Raw genomic sequence first — 5,862 nt, 5'->3', positions numbered from 1 at the left:
TATTATGTTAACATACATACTTATATATGTATTTAGTACGCATTAAAAATGCTGAATCATTTAACTAAAAGCATTGTATTGTTTGGTTTTTGCTGAGCAGTCCACTCTAGAAAGGGTATACTTTAGGGTGAGGGGGTTGCCCCAACTTTGTCCATGCAAACTTAACGTTTTTGTCAATAAGTATATTTGATTTTCGTGAATTATCGAAAAAGAATAAATTATAAGAGAAATTAGCGAAATCGATTATAGGATTTTTTTGACGATTCCCAGGAACTTTTTGGACACTTTTATGCTTTTAATCATATAATTCTACAAAATGTATAGTATATTTCTACCTGTTGCAACATCCTTTTACATAAAGAGTTATTGATAAATGACAAATTTAACTTATTTACCTTATATAATATTTGTGTCATTGTGAACATTTGTTTCAGATATAAGTTAATTTTAAAAATCTCTATTTATTTATTTTTACCAACATATATTTTGTATTACTATTAGACAGTCACAGTACTAGCAAAGTTAAAAAAAATCCACACTAAATATAAATAAAACAATCACAAAAAATGGGGAAACCACTTCACTTAAAAAAAACATAATCAAATATCGGATCTGAGAAGTAAATTGAAGATTTGATTAAACCAATGTAGAACTGAGTGAAATAATTATGTAATAATAAAAAAAAAAGCCTTACAAAACGCATGTTAAAAAAATTCCATTTAGGGCAGTGTAATCGTTTATTAAGATTTTTTTTTTAAATTTTTTAATGGGCGAACATAATTATCGCCGCCACCTGTGGATTTTGAAATGTTTTCCCTTTTTCATATTTTGCAATTTGGTCATAATTTCAGGGGTGCTAGCAGGGGGTGAATGGAGGAGCAGTAGCCTCCTTCCCCCCCCCCCAAAAAAAAAAAATTAAAATTAAGGAATTTAAGAAAAAAAATTAAAATTTTTAATTCTTTTCCAAAAAATTACAATTTTCGTATATAGCTTTGGATCTTTGAAAAAAAAATCAAAAACCAAGGCAAGTCTCAATGTATAATCCTTCTGACACGCCCCTGTATTTGGATCCAATTCTGAAAGGAAGAGTCACGTTGTCTAATTCATATTCTTTCTCTTCTTGAGTGGGCCGGACCTCTCCCTAGATGGTGAGTGAGCCTTTTAAGATTTCTATTATCAATAGTAAAGATGCTGTGAGAGTTCATTTAATAATAATAAAGCTTTGAAAATCGTGATTATATATAATCAACCTATAAATTTGAATGAAGGTAAACTTCTTGTTCATTTAAAAAAGGTTTTTTATACCATTTTACTAGAATCAAAGGTGTGAAAGAGTTGTTTTTCAAGTCTTAGAATATTTTCAACTCGGCTTTGCAATCGATAATAAGACAAAACTCTTTATTCCTTGCTTTTGTTATGAACCAATTTAAGGTTCAAATTTTTTCTGCATTCTCGGGAATACAAAAAAAAAACACGATTATTTTTTCGACTCAACTAATGAGCACTACAGAGGTTGCAACTTTTTTATGCCGATTTTCAATACAAACACGTATATACTTTAAATGATAGGAGGCCAACCTTGAACGATAGACATTATTACTACAATTTAAATTGTCATTTATATATATAATTTTTACATAAATGTTCAGATGAATTAATTCTAAGGCCATTTCGAGGGAATATTATGATCCCATCTACCAACGCCATCAATTATGAATTATTATACGAATGTATGTATTTATCAAGTACAATTAATTTGATTAAATGTAAACATATTATAGCATGAATTCACTCATTGCAAATCCATGAGAAATAAATTATCACAAGTACGAATTAGATGAACTCAAGGTGAGTGTATATAATGTGTGATGTTCATAAAAGCAATCTAGAACTATAATAAAGAAACGGAGCAAATCTCAATTATTTTACTTCATCTACACATTGTGTACAATATTTCCTAGCCATATGGAGTCAATTATAGGCTTTGAATTTAAATTTGTGGGATAATTTAAGATCTCTATGAATTGTAGCTATAGTTTGAAACCTTTATTTGATCTAAAATATTTATATTGATCTTTTAACCCTCTATTAATGAACTGGGATATTTTACAAAGATTTATGAATATGCTTCTTATTGCTTTAAATTTACACTTTATCGTACATATTTTTCAGTATCAAAGGTGTCCCCAGGCCGTGGAATTTTTGATTTTTACAAAACATTTAATTTTTTGTGAGTAGCTATGATTTTTAGAAATTTTTCTCCCAAAAAATGTAATATTTGTTTTTTTTCAAAAAGTTAAATGTTTGAAATTTAATTTTTAATTTTTTTTCGAAAAAAATTAAATGTTTAAAATTTAATTTTTCAATTTTTTCCCCAACAAAAATTTAGTTATTGGCTTTTTTTTCAAAAGAATTCCAAAAACTTATTTAGGATTGATTCGTATATTTAGGAATTTTTAATTAACCGTTTTGCTTCATAATCGTATCTTTGTTTTTGTTTTTTTGATTTCCTGGATTTTTCTTTTCTTTTAATTTTCTTCAATTTAATGCTTTTACCAACGGAATAACAAAATATACCATGTTAAACCCCTAAATTCATGTTGATAAGTTTATTTTAGAATAAGAATTTATTTGTGTCAATGTAATAAATTTATACTAGTATTTTTAGTATTTTCATTCGATATTTACGAGTACAAAATGCATAGAATAGGTAGGAAAATTATATACAATTTAAATTATTTATTGTTATAATCGTTCATCTGTTTATCATGCATGTAATTAAATCAGTTTTTTTTTTTTTTCATCAGCTCAGTAAACGGGTTATAAAAAGGATGTTCACAGAGGGTTAAATAAAATATTTATCTATTTCTCATTTTTTGATTGTGACGATCCATTATGGCTATATACAGTTTTTTTTCCTTTTTCAAAATAAATAGTCTATAATACATTTATTTACACATTGAATCTTTATTATATCACGTAACCTTTCATTGGAAAAAAAGAAAAGAAGAAGACGGCTAAAATTTAATTATTATTCATTGGCAGAGGAGAACAATTATAGGTTCAAAATTTCTACCAATTTACATTAAAAGTTAACAGATTGGCAAAAAGAGTTGACGATTGTTCTCAGAACAGTGAAAAAAAATTTCTTCGTTAGTATCTTACATTTTTTTTTTTTTTGTGATATAATTTGAAAACTGTTATAATACATAAATATATACATATTTTATCACATACTGTGATTATAACTAAATAACTCATATTGAATATTTTTACTCTGAGTAACATACTTAGATAGTAGTAAATTATATTAACCAATATTTGACGTCTTTCATATTGGTCTTTACCTATTTACAATTATGTCGCAAAATATTTGTCCTTTTAACAAATTGTTCCACAAATGAAGAACACAAGTGCAACGTGCAATGTGTGTTTCGAAAAGCTAGAAAGTGCAGACCACTTGATCAATATACGTTCTGCTCTCTCTTATGAGAAATATCAAACAATGCAAAAAGAAGACGAAGAACTTCGTATTGTAAAATTTATGAAATGTACAATGATGAAAAAAAATATTGAAAATAACTTTAACATCAAATAGGTTTAAGGATTGATGTAGCATTCATTCTTCATTGCCTTATGTCAATAATTTGTTTTATTATGGTGCATATATATGATTAGCAGCAATAAGTTATTTAACTAACTATCTAATTGTGCCATCACTTTGCGACACTTGTGAAACGATGACCATAGGATCATTTTTTTCCAAACTGTTGCAGATACGAGAATACTGTTTTGTCCGCTATGAGGACTAAATATGTACCTAATGAATGTATCTTAATAGTTTACTAGACAGCCAGCAAGAGTTCACCCTTTTTATTGAATTAATGAGGTGAATTCTGCGTAAATAAGAAAAAAATACTTACGGGAAAAGTTTAACCGTAGCCGAGTTTTGGGACATTGTTTTATATCTATGGAGTAGGACGCTTTTGAATCTTGATTTCTGCTTGCTCAGCTGGGAAAAAAGAATAAAAAAAAGGAAACTACAGAGAAAAGTGTTTAGTAAAGAATTCGAAGCTTAAAATGAAGCTTTAGATGTACACACTAATTTAAAGCTGCATTCGGATGGACATACTTGTTTGTTTATTCTAAATTCATCCACATTATTTTTTTGTTTGTTGTTGTAGCTGTTTTGATTTTATATATTTCGTTCTCTCAGTGCCTTAGTACCATTTTGTTATCCAAGCAAATGAAAGAACAACTAGTAAAAATTAATCAATCAGGTAATAAAGTCAAGAAACCTACCCTTTTTGTTATCACCTGAAATAAAAAATTAATCAATTTATTTTTTTGAAATAACTTTATTTTTTTCTTAAAAGCTCCATGAAAGTGATACAAATAATTAAACCCATAGTACCAAGAGGTCAAGTCTTACTTTGTCCGTTACTCTACCTACAATTCACATTCTATTTATTCCCTTCCTGTGCCATGAAACACTGCTTAATTATAGTCACTTGTTTAAAATTTACTTTTTTTTGTTGGCAAAACTTTTGGTCTTCTAAGTAGAAAAAATAAAATATGAAAGAAACAAAAGGTTGACTCAAAGTTATTATACAAATTGAGAAAAATAAGTATTGAAACTATAAGAATGATTTTATATCAGTTTATTAAATTAATTATATTGAAAGTATACGAAAATAATATATTCTTAATAAAGGAACTACAATTTTATTTTTCATTTTTCAAATTTATCATAGATATCTTGAACAACTTTGTCAAGTTATTTGATTTAATTATATTAATAAAAGCGTGTCCCCTATTATGGACAAATTAAATGTATTTGGCTTTTCCCAAAATACTCTTTAGAATGACGCAAAAAAATATCCGCCTACATAAGAGGATATAAATATTTAGAACATATTATAATATTAGTGATGGATTCAAGTAGTACTCAAACTCTAAAAACACATTTTAATAAATTCAATAATAAATATTATTCCAAAATCTTGAACTCGAATGATTAAAGTATGAAATATTCCAGTATATATTAATCTCATACGTAGTTATTACACTACACTTTTATTAAGTAGTTTCTTTGCATAGCTTTTTTTCTGTCTTATTGAGGACGTCAGACTGATTTTATTGTTTTAAATGAAACTTTATCTATTCAATGAAAAATATTTTTTTCCTAGATACTTTTACTCAAGCTCTACTAGGCTTAATGTTCAAGAACTCAAACTCGACCCGGCTCAGTGTTCAATTACTCAAATCCAAAACTTATAAAATATATTTATATATTCTTAATAATTGCAATAAAAAACTTTTTATTTTTATTTTTGCATAAAGTCTTTGTCTCTGAGTGCCTCAACTCATTCCACACGATTAACTTCAAGATTCTTTCGTCCGGGTTTATTTTTATAAAATTGGATCATTTTTTTATTATTTAAAATAGAAATGACGTGTCATAAAATCTGGCACTTGCTTCGACATATATGGTGCTAAGGATCTAATAAACCCACTACTATAATTATGTTTAATTAAAAAACAGTTAGAATACGTCCATATACATAACAATTGTACGCATTTTGAATGTACATCTGTAAGCTTCAATTATTATAAATTCAAGGATATAAAGATCTACATTTATATGAAATTTTAGGGAGGACGTAATCCATGAATATCTATAAACTTTTGGATTAATTTAAGACCTGGTATGAATGGGTAAATATTTAGGTTAATATATACTGTGCTGGATTTAGAGGTATAATGTCAAATAATTTTTTTCAAAATTCTTAGAACATTTCTAAATGAGATCTACGTGATTTTAAATTTAAAATGTTCCTAGTGCTATGGGATCAGCGTAAA

Source organism: Lepeophtheirus salmonis, chromosome 8, assembly GCF_016086655.4.
Source record: "Lepeophtheirus salmonis chromosome 8, UVic_Lsal_1.4, whole genome shotgun sequence".
Classification (NCBI taxonomy): Eukaryota; Metazoa; Arthropoda; class Copepoda; order Siphonostomatoida; family Caligidae; genus Lepeophtheirus; species Lepeophtheirus salmonis.
This window is presented reverse-complemented; position numbering follows the sequence as displayed.